This window comes from Equus przewalskii, chromosome 16 (genome assembly GCF_037783145.1).
Source record: "Equus przewalskii isolate Varuska chromosome 16, EquPr2, whole genome shotgun sequence".
NCBI lineage: Eukaryota > Metazoa > Chordata > Mammalia > Perissodactyla > Equidae > Equus > Equus przewalskii.
In genome coordinates, this window is record NC_091846.1 from 16,530,277 (window position 1) to 16,553,019 (window position 22,743).

Here is a 22,743-nt window from a genome sequence, read left to right on the forward strand (position 1 = left end):
TATTGGACATTTTTTCCTGCCTGCTTTTGATGGGATATTTGGTTTGTACAAGCTACTCCATTATATCTGAAAGCAGAAGTCCCTCACTTACATTGCATCATTTTTTATGGCATTTCTTTTCCTATTTAAAGAAGGAATCCCTGAAAATTTGATTTTATTTTTCTTTCATTACTTCTGAAAAGATATCACTTTAATTATTGACTTCAATTATTTTAATTAACCAATGTATTAGAGAAAATAAGTATATCAAGTTAAAATATTTTTGTTCATTACACAATGGTGTACTGTGTATGTGTATTTTTATTTTTGTTTTTTTCTTGTAATGTGAAACTTAGTCCTTCAGCCAAATGAGATAACTTATGTTGGTTTTTTTTCACTTTTCTTCTAACCATCAGTGCTAACTCAATTATATTTCAAGCCAATATGTGTTCTAACCAAATACATAACCTACAATTGCCCCTAACTTCAGTCATCTTAGGATGTCAGACAGTTGTTTTTGATTTTTCTATTTCAAGCCAGAAAGATAAAACCCAAAGTAAAATTTGCAGTAAGCTCATTCCATAGCTACACATTTATGTAGACAGTAAGAACGGTCTAGGTACACAATTGGATAATTAATCAGTTTCTCAAAAAACAATACAAACAAACAGAAAACCACATATTTCTGATTGTAGGTGTGGAAAGAGAACAATTGTTTCGCTGTTTTATTTTAAGAAGACATGGAGACTTCCTAATCTTTTCTAAAAGGTCTACATGTTTATTAACTGCTAAAGGAACCAATTCTTGTATGCCGACAACATTTACAAAATCACTTATCATTTATCTGATAAAATGTGTGTAATTCTTCCCAAAATGAATCAAATAGCCAATAGATTATAAAGACAAATGAAAAGACCACATAAATTCATTCCTCAAAACATCACATATGACATAAAATTTCTCTTTAGTAACACAGTTTCTGATTAACCAGGTACACTGGGAAGGACCTCTTCTGTTATTTGAAGAGAAACAAGATCAAATTTGCCCAATATCTCTTCACCTCGGGAGGTAGAACTTTTAATTTACATGTTCACTTTTGTTCTTTGCCTTAAAAAACACTAACATTGTTATAAAAAAAATTATGAAAGAATATTCCAGTTAGCAATTCTGTATTCTTTTTCTAAACCACACTTAGAATCAATTTCATACTCAATATCATGGCTAACATCTCTGAACTCATCTTCTGCCCTCTAATCCCACTTATTACCTTGAACAAGCTGCACTTGCAATTTCTGTTACCCTCACAAGAAATGCCTTTCCTCAAGATTTTACCTGTCCTACTTCATCACTTCATCCAAATCTCTGTTTTAATGGCTCTCTTCAGAAATACCTTCCTTATTATGTTACGTGAAATAAGCTAGATAGAGAAGGACAATCTCTGTATGACTCTACTCATATGAGGAATTTAAAAATGCAGACAAAGGGAACAGATTAGTGGCTACCAGGGGAAAGGTGGGGTGGGGGGTGGGCACAAAGGGTGCAGGGGTGCACCTACAACATGACTGACAAACAATAATGTACAACTGAAATTTCACAAGATTGTAACCTATCATTAGCTCAATAAAAATTTTTAAAAAAACAAAGAAATGCCTTCCCTGCCCCAAATATCAAAATGACACTTAAAATCTGCTTAGACTGTGAAAAGGCAGATCTTTGGGGGAAAAATCTTGAAAACTTTCCTTTTAGTTTTAAAATAATTAAACATACTTATTTGATTTTCTTCAGGGATTTTTAAGTTCAGGCATATAATGAAGCTTCTCTAAAATCTAATCTAACAGGATCTCTTATTATTGGGTATGTCCACATAGTCGATCTATGAACATTGTGGTCTTGTCAGTGATATTTACCACCATACCTCCAATTTCCTTAATGGTATATGTCAGTAGCTCTGAAAATAATCAAACCTGCAGTTTAATAGCCTAGTGTCACAGCTGGAAATGAGCAAAAGATCATGCAGCAAGAAATGTCTATGAGGAAACACCAATTCTCAGCACAAATTGCCGTAAAACGTATCACTGTCAGCAGGCAAAGTAGCTAGAGTGTGACATTTTGCTAAGGTTTTGCCACTGAAATCAATTGTGCTAATCAAGTGCTCTAGTTGTCAATACTTAGTTTATAAAATGAAGAAATTCAACTATGTTTTCTTTATAATCAATAAGACTGCAATAAGTGTTAATCTATTATTAATTCGCTCTTCAGAGTAATCCCCCATCAAAAGCAATTTCACAGAAAAACAATGAAAAAGTTAACGTTAGTGAAAACTGTCATTCAGGTTTATCCCTATGACAAGAGAAAAATATCTATAAATTATACGTAGTATAAGGTGTGTCTTTTTTCTTAGAAAATATTGATAAGAGAATTGGAGAAGCAACAGTTTAAATTTTAAAAGTGGGATGCATGCTCATGATGCGTCTGTTTATGAATGACATCACATACGTTCCAAAACTGAAGAAGCTTCAAATAGAAGTGGATTATTTTCCTTTAACTTGAATACATTTCTACTCAAATTGAAGCTGGGATATATTTTAGAAGATATCTAAAATTGGTTCTTTTTGTTTTTCCCAGCTGTAGTTTCTAATCTTCATCTTTAAGTTAATTTTCAGTCAGTTACACTTACAGGGAGAATTCTCCTCTTTCCTCCTGCCCATCCTCCTTTGGTAAATGTGTGCCTCCCACAGAGCTTTGCTTGAGCCCCACTTGGTGGGAATGTTTGAAATGAAATCATTTCTCTCTCAGTCTGTCTTACCCGAAGTATATTTCTGCCTTACTTTTCACATTCCTTTCGATTTCATGGATAAATCCAAGGTCTCCTTGTAAAACAAATGACTAAGTGTTTTCTACTAAATGTCAGAGATGTGCTTTTGAATGGTACCAGGATAGAAAGTCTTACCTCGTTGAATGTTAGATGAGATGAATAATGTCATTTTCATATAAAAGCTGATTTTAAAGAGAAGACTCCACTATTTATATCAACAGTTGCTTTTCTTTAGAAATCCTTAGAACAGAAAGCATGTCAAACAGTTACAATTCATTGCCAAATTATGGTATATTATCAAAAATCTCAAATGATGCCAATTTTACTTAATTGACTTCTGCTTTTAGAAGTACTCTGGACTGGATATCCTACTTAAAAATATCCTGATTCTGGGTAAATTATAGCAAATGTGATTTTAAATGTCTTGCTAAGCTCACAGAATATTAAAGACAATCCCCAAGAAACGATCAAACAAAAAAAGAAATAGCTAGTTGAATCAGTGTTAGGAAAAACTAAAACTTTTCTTTTTTGCAGAAGGAGGAGGGGTTGTCTCTTGCAAATAACTTGATAAATTAGACAGTGAAGACCACTGTCTCAGAGAAAGACTGGGAGTGAAGGAATTCAAATATGACTGTGAGCAAAGGGACCCAAAGAATAACTGCCTGTGTCTTAGCTCCGAATTTAAAATGGTCTCCCGTGGGTTTTGTAGTGAAGGCCTCTCTCACTTAGGTCTAGAGTTTACATCTGTAGTGTACATACAGTTGGAAGATCTCTAGTGAAGACAATGTATACCTTGACACACACAGAGGTCGGTTCAAAGTTTCTAAATGCAACCCTCTTCAATAAACACCTTCAAGCTAATGTTCAGGTAAAATTAACTCAAAATAAAGAATTAAAAAAACAGACAAAGAAGTCAGTCAATATGAGTGAATATAAGAAAAAGATTCAAGGATTTAAAAGGACTTATCAGAAATAAAACATAAATGGTTAATTATGTACAAAATTATTAAAAATTAAAGATGAACTTGAAACAAAGAATCATGGATTAAAAGACTATCAAAAATATCCAGAAAGATTTTTAAAATGGACCAAGGAGCTTCTAGGAATAAAAAAAATAATAATTGAAATAAAGAGCAATTGGGAGTAATATAGCAGATTTTGTGATAGATTAAAAATTATTGAACCACAAGATATACCTATGAAATTACATCTCATGCAGTATACAGATATAAGAAGAGATGGAAAATATGAAGGAGAGTTTAAGATATATGTAGAATAAAATGAGAAAATTTAATATTATTTTAAACAGTGTTCCAGAAAGGGAAGTGATAGTTTGAGGATATAATATCTGAGAATATTCCAGAAAAAAAAAGAAAGACTCAAAAGCTTGAGTTCAAATAGCCCAGTGAATTTTAATAATAATAAATAAAATAATGGTCCAGTCCCAGTGACCTAGTGGTTAAGTTCAGCACACTCCACTTCAGCGACCCTGGGTTCAGTTCCTGGGCACAGACCTATACCACTTGTCTGTCAGTGGTCATGCTGTGGCAATGGCTTACATACAAAAAGAGGAAGATTGGCAGTGGATGTTAGCTCAGGGCAATTCTTCCTCAGCAAAATAATAAAAATAAAGTAAAACCACATCTAGTCCTATTGCAGTGAGAGTGCCGAGAACTAGAGAAAGTATTAAATTCAGCAAGAAAGAAAGGAAAGATCACATACAAAGGAATCACAAAGAAAACTAACATATCTTGGAATAATGCATTCAAAACACTAGGAAATAGAACTGCTAACCTAGAACTTTATACTAGACAAAACTGTATTTCGATAATCAGTGAGATAAATAAAACAAGAGGAAAAAAAATGACACTGGAATAAGAATATGTCCAAACTCAACAGAAAACAGAAGAAAGAAAAAAAAGTCATAGAAAAATCAAGGCAGATTTAAAACGTAAATTCAATGTGCAAAAGATATGAAAATAGGCTGGCCCCATGGCCAGGTGGTTAAGTTTGTGTGCTTCACTTCAGTGGCCCAAGGTTTTGCTGGTTTGGATCCTGGGCGCGGATCTAGTACCGCTCATCAAGCCATGCTGAGGTGGTGTCCCACACAGCACAACCAGAAGGACCCACAACCAGAATATACAACTATGTACTGGGGGGCTTTAGAGAGAAGAAGAAGGAAAAGAAAAGAAGATTGGCAACAGATGTTAGATCAGGTGCCAATCTTAAAAGAAAAAGATATGAACAGCCATTTTATGGAAGAAAAGAGACGAGTGGTCAATTAATACATGAAAAATGCCCATCCTCGTTAGTAATCTGGGAAATTCTAATTAAATGAAATATAATTTTATATCAAACAAACAGTAGAGTATGTGGGAAGTACCAACTGTTGGTGAGAACATGCAGCGATGGGATTTTGCGTATAGCATTTTGAAAGTATATTAGTATAAACACTTTGAAGACAGTATGACACTATCCAGGTAATTTGAAAGATATGCACGCTTGTGACCAAGCATTTTCAGTCTCAGGAAAGTACCAAAGAGAGTCTCACATAAATGGGCATCAGGAGGCATCTGCAAGAATATCACTGCTATACTGATTTTAAGACAAAAATGGAAAATAGTCCACCTGTTTGGACTTCGCACTTTGACACATTGAGTCAGTGCTACTCTTATTGAAGAGTAGATAAATGAGAGGTAGAGGGATAAATAAGCATGGAATTCCCAAACATAAATTAGGCGCACAAAGCGAGTGGCGGAACAATACACTAAGTGTAAACAGCATTATACCATTTACATAGGAAATTTGCATGCATGTATATATTTATATAATTTAATAATATATTGCTTTGGTATACATACATCTGTGGTAAAATTATAGTAAAAGTGAGGAAAATATAAACAGAAAAATCAGAGAAGCAGTTAATATTGATGAGAGAGCCACAGGGGTAGAGAAATGGAATGCAATTAAGAAGTAACAAAGTTGGGTCCTTAAAACTGTTAATAATATTCTATTTTTAAAGATGAGTGGTTACTACATATGCTTTGGCCTATTATACTTCCTGCTATTTATATTTTCTATAAAATATCATTTTCTTCACATGTGAATATTTCCTTATTAATGAATTAGGTAATTGGCCAAATATCTATTACTTTTAAATTTAATTTAAATTTGCTGTACAGTGCCTGACAATTATTTATCAATATCAAAAGCCATATATGACTTTAGAATTACAGTATTAAAGTTTTACTTCAATTAATTATAATTTAAAAGATATAAATAGCATTGAAAATACTATTTCTGTTTAGTGTATCCTGTATTTTTTGAGTTAGAATGGTTTTTGTTTCCCTGAAGAAGCTTTGGGGCTGATTTTCCAGCGTGGGATTTATTATGGAGCATGAATTATACATAAGGGAACTGTTATCATCATAAGAGAACTGTTGGGCCAAATTCATTCCACAGAGATCTTAGACGTAAGTCCCAAAGAAGGTCATGAGTCTCACTGTGGATGCTGTTTACACTTTCTTATGTACTTTTTCCTTTTTTTTTACACTCTGTCAGTTTCTAAGGGTTCAATTGTGTAGCCAAATTCCAAGTTTCAACAAATTCTCTCTCTTTAACTAATCTTTAACTTTGAGCAAAAAAAAATATGTTAATTCTTCCCAAAACATTGAGAACTCATTATCAAGATTTTATATGCATGGAAACTGAGGATCAGAGAGATTAAGTAAATTGTTCAGGATCACACAGATAGTAAGTGACAGAACAGATTCAAACCTATATTTGAATAACATACTCTATCTTATTTTCGAAAAGATGATGCTGAAAGAGGAATTTCAATGTATACATATATATATATATATATTTGAATATAGGCTCCTAAATGAATATATGACTCAAAACATTTTTACCATGGGGAGAATTTTCATTTGGTACATCTGTGTATTCTACTGTCCTGATGACTCTGCATTTTGGCAGTTTAAGACATATTCTCAGTATTACCTTATTCAAATTAGTATTTATTGGAGAAATCTCCTACCACATTGGTCTAATACCGTCCAGGCTTTAGATACACACTAACTGTTAAAAGTTCTTATGTATAACTCATCCACTTTCTCTAGATTTAGCAAATATACAGTAAATTGTGCTTTGTCTACAAACCTAAATTTTGAGTTGTGTTAGCATAATTTAGCAAAATTCTTCTGTCCTAGACTATGGAAAGTCTGCTTTCAAAGGGATGCCAGGAGCTCCCTATACAATCCTGTTATAAAAAAATCTGATAGTATATATGGTGCCTTCCACTCAAGAATTTGAAAGGAAATCATTTATACAATACTCTTCTGCCTAAAAGACATTTTGTTTTTATCACTAGATGATTCCATGTGTTAGAAACATTTTGCTTTTAATTCATTTTATTTTGAAATGGAAATGTATATATTATCAAGGTGTAATAACTATTAGAATGCATTTAATGTTGAATGACGCATCAAAGATGACAATGGACAATTAACCAGAAAAATATGGTGTTACTTCACAAAGGCAATATAAGCTTTCATGATCAGCAGGTCATTTAAAAAGCAAAGACCATAAAGAAATAAAATCATTGTGTGAGTATAAAAAGTGTAAGCTTATAAGAGATCACTTGAGAATATTAAAATTGATTCCTTGATACAGATACAACCTACTTTTAGAGTCATTAATTAAAAAAAAACTTTTACTTGTTTTAGGGCTAGAACCATTCTCCGTGTATGTGTATTCTGTGTGCATATGTATTCTCTATGTAATACAAAATCTCAGTCTTCAAATTTAACCTAATTGAGCAGATAAGACCTACATAGGTAAAATGTGAGGATTAGGTAAACATACAGTCAACAACAGCTTAGACTGTTAGCTCTTGAGGAACTGTGAAAATTTGAATAGATGGAGAGAAAATTGGCACATTTCTAGTCAAAAGGGTTGGGATGAAGTGGGCCATGTCAGGTGGCACCTAATCCTCTTTTGAGACACCGCTGTTCTCCCAGTTCCCAGGAAGGAGTCCCATTCTCTCAGTCAATTACATTAAAAGTTGTACTTGCTATGCTATGACTCTGTCTGTTTTCCCTCTTATTGTCTTATTTATTTAAAATAAATTTAATTATTTTTAAATTAAGTAACCTTTTTATTAAATGTACTACAGAAGTAATAAAAGCTTCATTTGAGTCAAGCTTACCCTCTGTTTATTAAATGATATTAGGCCCTTATTAGTCAATGCTGCAGAAGCTGTATCTCCAGGATGGATGGTGAAGGGCTTACTGACACCGCAGGAGAGGGCAGGCTGAGTAGAATACAGACATGAAAGCAGGAATGGCCCTGAGGAAAGGTTACTGGGAAAATGATGTTCATCTATAAAGAGGAAAGGGAATTACTTTGTTCTTTGATTTTTTATGACATTTTCCAAATATACACTATTTCTTCTCTTTTTCTGGAGTGTGTTTTTGTGTGTGAAATGCATAAAGTGTCCACGCCTGTATTCAAGTTCTTTGCATTGTGGCCATGGTGTCTGACTGCAGGCAGTCTGCCCACTTGTCACCATCCACCGCACAGGAAAGCATGTCTGGTCACACGATGGCGCAGTGTACACTGAGCCTACAGCCAGGCAGCAATGCAGAGAAGGGGCTTTTAGCAAGATATTGTAAAACTGCAGAGGACTCTCCACAGTTTAGCTTTGCCTATCAACTCACATCTTCAAGTACCGTCAAAATCTATCAGCGATCTTTTGAAAATACCTGATGAGTAGAAGCGATGTGCAGAAATGACCAAGACGAACAAGTTATTTTGAATGAAACTGAGAGAATTCATTGATTAGATGAAAATAATAAGAGGAGCCACTGAGAATTTTGAAAGAGTGTTGCATCCATCAACCAAAAGTAAGATAATGAAAAGGCTTTTGGAGTTTTTGATTGTTTATTCATTTTTAAATCTCTGCCTATTTTGCATTAAATTCCCTAATATTTTGTTTTAAATGGGGGAATAGTTTATATCTTTTTGTTGATAGGTTGTTTGACATCTTTTTTATTGAATTGTGAGAGTTCTTTATATATTCTAAATACAAGTGCATTGTCAGATGCAGATGTTGAAAGTACTTACTCCCAGACAGTGGCTTGCCTTTTCAGTTTCACAGTAGAGTTTTTGAAAGCCAAAATGTTAATTTTGATGAAGTCCAATTTATTGACTTATTTTATTTTTATTTTGTAGTATTTCATTTTTTGTGCTCTATTTAAAATTTCTTTAACAAGTCCGGAGTCATCTGATTTTCCCCTATGTTTTCTTTTGGAAATTTTACAGTTTGGGCCTTTATCTCTTTGAAGTAATTTATATATATATGGTATGAAATATTATGTGGTATCTACTGTGATTGTAGCTTACATTTCTTGCATTTCCCTATTAATAATGACATTGAGCATTTTTCATATGCCTTATGTCAAGTCATATCTCTTTTTATTTTAAGTTTCTGTTTGAGTCTTTTGCCCATTTATTCCCCATTGGCTAATTTGTCCTTTTATTATTGAGTTGTAAGAGTTCTTTGTAAATGCTTAGATACCAGACCTTGTTCATAATTTTTGGTGAATATTTCTGTCTGGTCTATGGATTACACATTTATTTTCTAATTGATGCTTTTGATAAACAGATTTTCTAAGATTTTCATGTAAGTATAGTTATTGCTTTTTGTGAACTAGCCAAAAACACAAAAACAAAACAAAAGCTTGTGCATTCCAAGTCATGTGGATAGTTGCTTATGTTTTCCTCTAAAATTTCTATGCTTGTAGATTTTGCCTTTAAGTCTATGACCCGTATTTAATCATTTTTTTCTGCATCATGTAAGATAGGAGTCAAATTTCTCTCCCTTTATTTTTCCATATGAATATACAGTTTCTCTGGAAAAATTTATTGAAAAAATTTTATTCCTCTATTTTACTAATGTGACACCCTTTTTACAAGTCAAATGTCTGTACAAATGCGAGTGTATCTTTGAGCTCTCTATTTACTTACATTGATCTTTTTGTCAATACATGAGCCAGTACCACACAATCTTGTAACTTTGTAGTAATTCTTGAAGTCAGGTAATGTAAATCTTTCTACGTTGTTTTTCAAGATAACGTTGGTTAATCTTTATTTTGTAATTTCATATAAATTTTAGAATTAACTTGTCAATTTCTACAGACAAAGTTTTCTGGTGTTTTGATTTGGATGGCATTGAATTTATAAGTCTATTTTCTAAGTCTATTTGGGTAAAATTGACATTTTAACGATAATGAATCTTCCATACATAAGTCTAATTGTTTAGTTTGCCTTCGATTAGGTCAGCAATATTTTGTACACCTTTATGCAGAAGCATTGCGTATCTATTATTAAGTTTATTCAAATGCACTTTATGTTTATGGATGCTATTTTAAGTGGTGTTTTCTCTTCACTTCTTTTTACGTTTACTTATGGCTGATATTTATTAACCTGTTCTCTTTCAAACTTGCTAGATGTATTCATTAGTGCTAGTAATTGCTTTGTAGATTCTTCAGGACTTTCTATGTAAATAATCATGTCATCTGCAAATATAAACAGTTTTACCTCCTCCTTTTCTATCTTTATTCTTTTTTTATTTCTTTTTCTTTTCTTGTTGCATCAGAGAAGAGCTCTAGTACCTTGTAGGATAGAAGTAGTGGAAGTGGGCAGCCTTTCCTTTTTCCTGGTCTTTGGAAGAAAGTGTTCAACATTTCAATATTATTCAGTATTATTTTAATACTTTAAGAAATATTCTATTTAGTTAAGAATTTTTTAATTGCTGAATTTTGTTGTATGTTTTTACAGCATCTATTGAAATGATCACAGGTTTTTTTGTCCCTTATTCTTCTTTTTATGGTAAAATATAAGATTGATTTTCAAATGTTATACCAATCTTGCGTTACTGGGATAAAAACTTCTTTTTTGGCGTCTAGTAAGCTTTTTAAATATTGCTGGATTTTACTTGTTAATATTCTTTTAAATAATTTTGCATTTATATTTATGAGAGATGTTTACATTTTTATTTATTTTTACTCTCTCTTTGTGTTTTGTGTTCATTTTGTTATTTTGTGTAAATGTTTTCTTTGGTGTTAGAGTTATGTTGGTCTCATGAAATGAGTTTGGAATTGTTCCATCCTCTTATGCTTTTTTGGAAGAATTTGTGTGATGTTGGCATTTCTGCTTAAATAGTTGGTAGAAGTCATCTTTGAAGCCATCTGAGCCTGAGGTCAGCTTCGTTGACCGAATTCTTATAACACGTTCTATTTCTCTAAGATATATAGTGATTTTTCATTTTCTCTTTAATTTTGAATCTGTTTAGGTATAGCGTATTTTTTGAGGATTTTTTTTCTCATCTCATTTAACTTGTCAAACATTAGCCAACAATTCATCATAAAATTTTTATTGTCCTTTTATTGTTGTAGCATCTACCACAATTCTCAGCTTTCATCTCTGAAATTAGTAATTTCTAATTTGCCTATCTAAGAGTTTATCAATTTGATTGTTCTTCCATGGAGCCATTTTTGATTTCGTTAATTTTCTCTATTATTTATATATTATTAATACCTCTATTATTCCCCATCCATTGATTCTTACTCTTATCTTTATTTCCTTTTTCCTATGTACTCAGCATTTGCTTTGCACATCTGCATTTAAAGCCACACATGTATGTCAAAGCACTGCTTTTCCTGTATCTTGAAAATTTTGAAATTGCATTTTCAATGTCATTTAATTCAAATATTTTCTAGTTTATTTTGTGGTTTTGTTATTGCTTTATAGATTATTTAGAAGTGTGTTGTTTAATTTCTAAATATCTGATATTTTCCTAGATATCATAAAATTATTATTCATTTCATACTAGTCAGAGAATATAATCTGTATGATTTCAATGTTTTAAATTTATGGATATGTGTTTTATGGCTCAGTCTATGGGCTTTCTTTGTGAATACATTATGTGCTCTTGGAAAGAAAATACCCTGTAGTTCTAGGGTGTGTTGTCCTTTAGTATCAGTTGGGGCAAGGTGGTTAGTAGTCTTGTTTAGATCATTTCTGTCTTAGTGATTATTTTGTCTATTTTTCTTTCAACTGCCGAGAATGGGGTGGTAAAATCTCCAGCTGTGATTGTAAAATGGGCTAAATTAAATCCCTTTAATTCTGTAATTTTTTTCCTTAATGTGTTTTGAAGTTATTTCTTTAGGCACATACACTTTACAGTTTTATGTCTTCCTGATGAAAAAACTCTTTTTATCATTATGAACTGTTCCTGATTTTCAATCACAATATACTCTGTCTTGGAGTCTATTTATCTAATATTAATATAGACAACCCTTATTCAGACAAGCTTTATTATCCTGTTTGTATGATACACACTTCCATCAACTTACCTTCAACCTCTATGCTCATTTATATTTAAAACCCATTTGTTTAGAAACCACATTGATGTCTTTTTTTTAATTCACTCTGTCAGTCTCTACTTTTTAGTTGTTGTGTTTACTCCATTAACATTTAATGTGATTATCAATAAAGTTTCACTCTATTCTACCATTTAATCACTGCCTTCCTTCGTGTCTCCTCTATTTTATAACTATTTATAAAATTAATTTCTTTTTCTTCTCAAATTCCTTAGCTTCTTTTAAATCTCTTCTCTGGCCTCCTGAGTTGAATAATATAGGTAATTTGTTTTCAGTTTTTTACTGTTTTTGATAAGTATTTAACTTAGGATTTAAATAACAGAGTATTATTGAAAACACTTGCTATTTTAGTAATTACATTTAAAATCATCCCGCAGTATATGCCGGTCACTTTATATCACTTGATCATATCTACTACTGGGACTTCATGAAGACTTTAAAGGAATTTGTCAGAAATATGTACAAAGCCAATTAGTTTGGAATAATAAAGTTACAAATTCAGTATATGATCCTCTGGGTAGGAAGACAAGCAGCAATAATTAATTGTAGGCACAATATTTTAAGCATCATTTTTCATGCTATTTTACAGAATGTGTTCATTATAGCCACTGGCTTGCCCCAGTTACTAATTGTCTGCCCTTTATGATTTATTTTTTCCTGTCTCCTTTTTTCCTTCTTCTCAGTTCTTACATCATTTAAATACTCAGTGATTAGTGCCATCATCAACTCCTTTTCTTCCAACATGTTGATTTAATTCAGCATGTGCAGTTCACAGCTGCATGGTTATTGATAAAACTTTGAAAAACAAAGATAGGTTTATTTTAGTACCATACAACTGGTAGACACTTTAGAGTTTTACGTGTTTCCTTTGAAAATGAACTGCCAAAAACTTTATTTTTTAGCAGCATTCACATTTCTTCTTCCAACCGTATGCTTAACACTCTAAATCTCATCTAAATGGTACCTTCCCTGAAAATTTTACTTTTGAAGTTAAAAAATAGTATAGAAACCTCTGCTGAATTATACAAATTATTTACTAACAGCAGGTTTTTGTCAACTATACAACAGAATAATTTTTTATCTTTTGATATGTTAATTACATCTATATTAATATTTCTTTAAGGTATTATTAACAATACCTTATTTATGAATTTTAAAATTATATATCAATTATTTCATCATCTCAGTAATCCTAAGAGGCTAACAAGGGCAGATATTATTTATGCTTTATGATTAAGAAAAAAACGGCTAACTTAATAGAATGAGCAAGTTGTTGAATGAAAATAAAGACTAATTATTCTGATTGTTTGAATCTTAGAAAATTCATCATTATTAAAATAATTATTCTGCATTGACTCCTTTTAAAAATACATCTTGTGGTGTTCAAAACTTGAAGTTAAAGAAAGGATTAAAAGAAACCCTTGGATAACACTCTAAGCAAGATTTTAATCTCTCTGAAGGGTATATTTTTCTTTTATTTCAACAAATGAGAAAGTATGTCAACCAAGTAAGTCATGCATAAAATTTTATGTTGCTTTCATTTATTAATAGAAAGCTGCATTTAGACATCATTTAAGTTTGCTGTGACCAATAATAGAAAACCTAAAATAAAGTATAGAATAAAAGAACGCTAAAATCAAGATCTTATGAAGAATTTTCCAATGTATTTACTCTAGATTTTCTCAGGGTAATTAAAAAGAAATAAGGAGGGGCCGGCCCCGTGGCGCAGCGGTTAAGTGTGCATGTTCCGCTTTTCAGTGGCCCAGGGTTCCATGTTCAGATCCCGGGTGCGAACATGGCACCGCTTGGCAAGCCATGCTGTGGTAGGCGTCCCACGCATAAAGTAGAGGAAGATGGGCATGGATGTTAGCTCAGGGCCAGGCTTCCTCAGCAAAAAGAGGAGGACTGGCAGTAGTTAGCTCAGGGCTAATCTTCCCCAAAAAACAAAAAATAAAAGAAAGAAGGAGAAAGTATAGATAGAAAACAGAAATGATACAAAGAAAAGAGAAATGATAATGAAAATAACATTGCAAACATCTTCTATATTCCTGGAATATTACCCAAATAATAATAATAAATAATTTCTAAATCTTCACTTAATCCTGACAAAATCAGTGCATAGGTACATGCCTATTATATAGATGATGATAAAACTAAATTTCGTGAAGACTCAGTAATGTGTTCAAGATCACAGTAATGAGAGTGATAGAATGAGGATTCAAACCAAGGTCTTTCTGTCTCCAACACCCATGATGTTCCCACTATACCATATAAGAAGGGAAGAGAAAGTATGGGAAGGAAAAACAAGACAGATAAAGGGTAAATTCAAATCTATGGTGCAGTGCTAGCTAATTTTACACACAATACTTCATTATTTGCGATTTAGTTTGGTATTTTTACTTTCATTTATTTTTAGCAAATTAAAAATCTGAAATTCAGAAATTAGTAGCTGTGCCCCAGGACTAAGTTGGTAAAGAGTGGAGCTTAGATTCAAAAATATGTATTTCTATTCTTGTATCTTAATGTCTTATTCTCCTAAGTTCAAGACCTACATACCACTATTAAGACAGTCTACAATGGCACAGGTGGCTCCAAATAAATGTCTTAAACCACCTTATCTTGTGTAACCTCTCCCCATCTCCAGTGTGTTTTCTCTTGCTTGATGAATCCTACTAATATTTACCCAATAATAAGAAATAAGAGCCCCAGGTGTATTCTATGCGAATGCATTTTAGTACCACATATTCAGAACATCAAACTGAATATGATGATAGAATACAGGCATACCTCATTTTATTGTGCTTTGCTTTATTGTGCTTCATAGACACTCTGGTTTTTACATTTGAAGGTTTCTGGCAACTCTGTGTTGAGTAACTCTGTTGGCACCATTTTTCCAACACAATTTGTTCATTTTGAGTCTGTGTGTCACATTTTGGTAATTCTCGCAATATTTCAAACTTTTTCATTATTCTTATATTTGTTATGGTGACCTGTGATCAGTCATCCTTGATGTCACTACTGTACTTGTTTTGGGGAGCCACAAACTGTGCCCAGGTAAGACTGCGAAGTTAATCAATAAATGTGTGCGTTCTGACTGCTCCACCGAACAGCCATTCCCCTGTCTCTCTTCCTCCCTGAGGGCCTCCCTATTCCCTCAGACACAACAATATTGAACTAAGGCCAGTTATTAACCCTACAATGGCCTCTAAGTGTTCAAGTGAAAGGAACAGTTGCGCGTCTCTTACTTTAAATCAAAAGCTAAAAATGATGAAGCTTAGTGAGGAAGGCATGTGAGAAGCTGAGACAGGCAGAAAGCTAGGACTCCTGTGCCAAACAGTTGGCCGAGTTGTGAATGCAAAGAAAAGTTCTTGAAGGAAATTAAAAGTGCTACTCCACTGAACACATGAATGATAAGAAAGCGAACCAGCCTTATTGCTAATGTGGAGAAAGTTTCAGTTGTCTTGGCAGAAGATCAACCCAGCCACAACATTCCCTTAAGCCAAAGCCTAATCCAGAGGATGGCCCTAACTCTCTTCAGTTCTCATCTATGAGGGATGAGGAGGCTTCAGAAGAAAAGTTCGCAGCTAGCAGAGGATGGTTCATGAGGTTTAGGGAAAGAAGCCATCTCCGTAACATAAAGGTGCAAAGTGAAGCAGCACGTGCTGATGTGGAAGCTGCAGCAAGTTCTCCAGAAGATCTAGCTAATACAATGAATGAAGGTGGCTACACTAAATTACAGATTTTCAATGTAGATGGAATAGCCTTGTATGGGAAGAAGATGCCGTCTAGGACTTTCATAACTAGAGAGGAGACGTCAATGCCTGACTTCAAAGCTTCAAAGGACAGTCTGACTCTCTTGTTAGAGGCTAATGAAGTTGGTATCTTTAAGTTGAAGCCAATGCTTATTTACAATTCTGAAAATCCTAGGGCCCTTAAACATTGTGCTAAATCTTCTCTGCCTGTGCTCTATACATGGAACAACAAAGCTGAGCGACAGCACATCTGTTTACAATATGGCTTGCTGAATATTTTAAACACACTGTTGAGACATACTACTCAGAAAAAAAGATTCCTTTCAAAATATTACTGCTCATTGACAATGCACTAGGTCACCCAAGAGTTCTAATGGAGATGTACGAGATTAATGTTGTTTTCATACCTGCTAACACAACACTCATTCTGTAGCCCATGGATCAAGGAGTCATTTTGATGTCCAAATCTTAGTATTTAAGAAATACATTTCTTAAGGCTATAACAGCCACGTGATGATTCCTCTGATGGATCTAGGAAAAGCAAATAGAAAACCTTCTGGAAAGGATTTACCATTAAGAACATTCATGATGCATGAGGAGAGGTCAAAATATCAACATTAACAGGAGTCTGGAAGAAACTGATTCCAATCCTCATGGATGACTTTGAGGGGTTCAAGACTTCAGTGAAAGAAGGAGCTGCACATGTGGAAATAGCAAGAGAACTAGAATTAGAACTGGAGCCTGAAGATGGGACTGAATTGCTCCAATTTCGTGATAAAACTTTAATGAATGAGGAGTTGCTTCTTGTGGATGAGCAAAGGAAGTTTTTCTTGAGATAGAATCTACTCCTGGTTAAGATGCTGTAAATATTATTAAAATGACAACAAAGGATTTAGAATATTACATAAACTTTATTTAGAATATTTAGAATATTTAGAATATTACATAAACTTTATTACATAAAGCAGGGTTTGAGAGGATTGGCTCCTATTTTGAAAGAAGTTGTACTGTGGTTCAAATGCTATCAAGCAGCATCACGTGCTACAGAGAAATTGTTGGCGAAAGGAAGAGTCAATCGATGTGGCGATCTTCATTGTTGTCTTATTTTTATAAACTGCCATAGCCACCCCAACCTTCAGCAACCACCACCGTGATAAGTCAGTAGCCATCAACATCATGAAGACCCTCCACCAGCAAAAAGATTACAACTAGCTGAAGGTTTCAATGATAGTCAGCATTTTTAAGCAATAAAGATTTTTTTAAATTAAGATATGTACTTTTTTTAATACGCAATGCGACTGCACACTTACTGGACTACAATATAGTGTATACACAAATTTTATACACTCAGAAACCAAAAATTTGTATGACTGGCTTTATTGCGATACATGTTTTATTGCAGTGGTCTGGAACTGAATTGGCAAGATATCCAAGGTAGGCCTGTATATGAATCCAGGTCTCTCTTAAATTCTATAAAATATGGTTTATTTCTCTATAAACAGAGAAAAAATGATCAAAGAGTATAATCACTATACTTTAAGGTAATAACAATAATAACAATAGCTAACGTTTATAAATTGTTTTGTGCCAGATACTGTTCTACACACTTTAAGAGCTTTAATTCATTTAATTTTCATTTTATTACTATTTGCAAATAGGAAACTGAAGTAAGGACAGGATTCCATCCCGAGTGTCTGAGGACACTGAGACAAGGACACACTCCCTGTGAAGTGAATGGTCATGCTTAAAATCCAGGTAATTAGTCTCAAGAGTCTGTGTTCTTGATCTCTATGCCACACTGATTTAGTGATTTGAAATAGGTAAGGTCAACATACAATGACCGACTCTAGTCCCAGGAGTGTAAGAATGTGGAGTGTATTTCTTTCAAACTCAGTACACGGGGACCAGAGAAAAATTCAATATGACTATGGAGTAATTACCTGTGTGATTTTAGGCAAACTATTTAATATTTCTGGTTATTAGTGTCATCATATGTAATATGAGGGATCTGCTCTGATAAACTTTAACATGCCTCTGTGCACTAAAATTCTGTGTTAAATAAATACATTAAATCTATTATTCTCTTAAAATCAATCAATATATTGAAATGAGAATTTTAATTGAAATGTCTCTTAAGGCGAAGAGTACTTAAATTTAGCACATGACATGTTGTGGAAAAGTCATCTCAGATCCCAAAATCACCCATATAGCTGTATATCCGACTAGAATGTTAACTCTGTGAGAGAAGGAAATGGGTCTGTTTTATTCATCACCATTCCCCTACTATCTAGAGTACTGCCTAGAGGAAAGTTCTGTCAAATCAATATATCTTGCTATTTTTGAAAGCTAACTACTGAGTTAATTAATCACTGGTAGAAAATAATTCATGTCATGTCCTTGCTTGTCATAAAACAAACAAAATAATGAAACGCTAAACACCAAGACAGTCTTTTTTCTGTACATTTCAGCCTTCCAAAATTATAGCCATCTTGAAAAGAACACTGTTAGCTCACAGCGCCAGTGAGATATTCTGGAAAAGACTAGAGATGATCTCTAAGGCAATTGTCTTGTTCCGTTGGGGCTGCTATAATGAAATACCGCAGAGCAAGTAGCTTATAAATAATAGAAATTCATTTCTCCCAGTTCTGGAGGTTGGAAAACCAAGATCAGGGTGTCAGCATGGTCCTACACGAATAGCTTTGCCAGTTATTTTCTAGTCTCTACATTCTCTTTGAGAAAGATTGTTCTGAAAGCAGACGGAAACAGTTGTAAGTGTGAAAGCACTCTATCGTCTCCTACCCACTATTTCCTCTTTTCTAGTTCTTTCAGTGACAGCTGGCACTGAGACAAGCTCATAAAATAATAAACACATTTTTACATGAAGCCGAGTACCAATTTTGGACTAAATAATATGAACCTTTAAGAACAACACCTCTTCACATTTGTATAGCTTACCAAATAGATCTCACAGACATCATCTCAGAGATAAGAAAGGGAGGTGCTAACTTGGGAAACTATCACATACTGGTTATAGGTGCTGCAGAAGAAAATAACAAAGTAAATGTCAGAGTAGTTAATAGTCCTGGGAGCGAAAGTGCCCAGTTTATGCTCTACTGAAAGATTGAAGGGGAAAGAATGCAGAGGTCCACAAGGGAATGCATAGTTTTCGCATTGCTGACTGTGTTCTTGGGCATGAACGTGGTACAGTGTAGTATACACTCTTTGTTGAAAGGAATGAGGTCATAACCAAGGCATCAGAACCTGGAGTATCAATGGACCAGTATCTGGGCAGAGGCTCAAGTGAACCTAAGAACATGGGAGAGAAGGAAGAAATTCTGCTCCTTTCTCTACACATTAAAGAATGCTTAAAACACTCAGGTTGAAAATGAGACATCAAATCTGTTAATATTTATTTGGAAATAGACATAAGATTCATTGAAAGTCTCAAAACAATGTATTTTGTATTAATAATTTTATGGATGTAAGTATATATATACTACTAGTAATGACAGGTATGAGCCTACAAGTAGATATATAGATAATATGGAGCCATCAAATCCACACGTTAATACTGTCTTACATACTTATACACGTGAAATAATAAGATAAAGGGGCAATTAGCTTTATATCTTCCTAAATTTCACTTATATTCTTAAAAATATGCTTTATTGTTTTGTAATATGGTTCCACAGTCCTCTTCCCAGAGACATTTTGGGGTTTTTCTCCCCACTGTACCCATTGATGGTACATTTGTATATTGTATTTTTGAAACAGTCATATCATGAGACATCAATATCATACTTAATTGTAATGACCTTTTAACTGATACACATTACATCATTCTTATCTTCTTTATCTGGAATTTAAATTTAACAATTTCTAATTGAAAGTAAGAATCCAATAACTTTTGTGTTTTTATAAGTTGTATTTTGTACCATATAAACGCATTTCAATGATTCTTTCACAAGTTCACTGACACTTTCCTTCCTTAACATATTTTAAAAATATGGTAATGACAATATCTTCCACAATAAAGTAAGCTTTATTTTGAAAGTACAGATCCATAGAATTTTTTTTGCTGAGGAAGTTTCACCCTGAGCTAACATCTGTCACCAATCTTCCTCTTTTTGCTTGAAGATTTGTCCTGAGCTAACATCTGTGGCTAATCTTCCTCTATTTTATACGTGCATCACCGCCACAGTGTGGCTGATGAGTGGTGTAGGTCCACGCCTGGGAACTGAACCCGTGAACCCGGGCCGCCAAAGCAGAGCAGGCTGAATTTACCCACTAGGCCACTGGACTGGCAGCCCCCATATAACTTTTTAAAGGATTTTCTTTTAGTCTTTTCTCCTTATTTAACTTCTAAGAACATCTATATTATGTCTCCTTATAACATGGAATTAGAATATAACGTTATTATTCCCAAATGTTTAATAGATCAGTATACTTCCCTTATGTGAGATACTTAGAAATGTGATTTTCACATATTTAAGAAATAAAAATGAAAAGCAGAACTAAGGAGTCTTTTGAATTTAGAATATTTGTAGCACAAAGGCCTTGCCTTTTAAGACAATGGTTTAGATTTTTTTTCCTCTTCGGATACCTGTTTCTAAAATATTTTACCTAAATTTGTTCTGGTGAGAGAAGTCAAGAAGGAATATATCCACTTTAAGGAATTTGAGAAGAAGCAAGTCCCATACCATTTGGTTTAAACTAGACCCTTGAGTATGACTGAGCAACTTTGCACTAAAGACCGTATGAGAAGACCAGTGAGAGGGTTTTCATAAATGTTCACATTTGCCAAACTGTAGCTATGCTAGGGATTTTTAACCCATTATTTCATTTGATCTTCAAATCATCCTGAAGGGTAAATAGCATGAAGCTGAGGCTTGGAGATATTACATACCTTCTCCAAGGTCAAGTGGTTATCAAAGCACAGCTGGAATTCAAACTCAAGTTCTGACAAACTCAGGACATTTTCTGCCATGGCATAGCCACCTGCTTATATGAATTGCTAACATATCCCTGGGTATTAGGACTATTAAGTTGGAGATGCTTAAAGTATTATGCTTTACAAAATTAAAGGAGAGGATAGAGCCTTCTTTTATTAGAGTATAAATGCAAATGTCTTTTCCAAATCATATACCACCAACAGGAAGCCTGCAGAAATTAATAATTGTGCCAGCTATCAATCTTTTCATGCATAAAATTCAAAATTTGTTACTCTGCCTACAGATGAAGTGTCACTTTATAAAAAGCTAATAATATGCACCCACAAGTTTGCCTGTCAGCACCAACAAGCCAACAGCAATCTGCAAAAGCTAAAATTGAGTATAATATTAAAATCATTTGAACATAGGCATAAAATTATATAGTTTATTCAAACTGTGTTGAATATCAATAGAATTTGGGAATAAATCAGAGGCTTTTGGAGTTACAAAATTAAGGGTAATTTGAATGATATTAGAGCTCATCCTGACACACCTAATGGCATAGGCAAGGACTCCAAGGGACAGAGAGAGAAGTGAATAGCTCCTACCTGGTAGAAGTGAGGCTGACACGCAACCTCTTTTCTTTCACTTTCATTCCAGTGATTATCCAGTACCTCATCTTTAATTTCCATTCTGTTCCTGAAGTTGCGTAAGAATTATTCATTTATTTATTTAAATCTATTATAACTCATTCCAGAAAATAACTGAGACAGCTTACAAATAGAATTTTAAAAGATGGAGCAAACTAAAAGTAAGAGTAAAAGGAGAAACAAAAACAAAGATTGAGTTACAAATGGCCCTAGAAATAAGACAACGAAAAGCATACCATGAAGACCTACATATGTAATTTTAAATTAGTTTTCCATTTGGCTGTAAGTTTTGTAGTACAAACACAAGAATTAAAATTTGATCTGATATCTAACTGTATCCACAGGATAAAAACTATGCTTATCCTGTAGGTAGTGGCATTCAGGAGCTTGGGTATACTAGCTCAAAGCTCTTCATGGGATTGGTTATAAGTATCTCTTCCCAACCCTGAGTTCAGTGATGTCACACTGGTATCTTGAAATCAGCCACTGTGGAAGAATTTACACCATGGAAATCAGCAGAGGCTACAAATGAGGGCTTTTTGTCTCCTGGAGAGCTAGTTGTAAAACGTTCACTAGCCACCACTACTTAAAGGTCTTTTCAAAAACAGACACTCATCTTAAGCCTGTCTTATAGCATCCCTCAGTATGGGCATGATATATCAAAGATACATTTCAGTAAAAAAAAAAAATCTCATCCCAATATATTATAGTTTGGAAACTCTCATCTTGGTTAATAAGAGTCAAAGCATAGGGGCCGCCCCATGGCTGAGTGGTTAAGTTCACATGCTCCTCTTTGGCAGCCCGGTTCAGATCCTGAGTGCAGACCTACACACCGCTCATCAAGCCACACTGTGGCGATGTCCCACATGGAGGAACTAGAATGGCTTGCAACAGGGATATACAACTATGTACTGGGGCATTAGGGAGAAAAAAAAGAGGAAGATTTGCAACAGATGTTAGCTCAGGGCCAATCTTCCTTACCAAAATAAAGCATAAAAAAGAGGTGTATTCTTTGAAAAAAAGAAGAATCAAAGTACAGATTTTAGAGTCTACGGAAAAAAGTAATGGACCACATATGCTGCATGCCACCTTCTTTAAATATCTTTCTCTGATCTGAGTATCAACCAATATTGGGCAGCAATTAGTTCAAGATGATGGTATCTGACAACT

At 33.8% G+C, this 22,743-nt stretch overlaps 1 long non-coding RNA gene across 2 annotated transcripts in view; it reads left to right on the forward strand.

Moving 5' to 3' along the window:
• LOC139076326 (uncharacterized) overlaps positions 1-22,743 on the forward strand; it is a 174,655-nt gene that overhangs the window by 13,047 nt on the left and 138,865 nt on the right. The window contains exon 3 of one of the 2 annotated variants that reach the window (XR_011527785.1): positions 17,651-17,784. The exons of the other annotated variant lie outside the window; for it this stretch is intronic. This is a non-coding gene — a long non-coding RNA (uncharacterized lncRNA). Of the gene's footprint in view, positions 1-17,650; positions 17,785-22,743 lie in introns of those variants that run through there. 2 annotated transcript variants of the gene reach the window in all.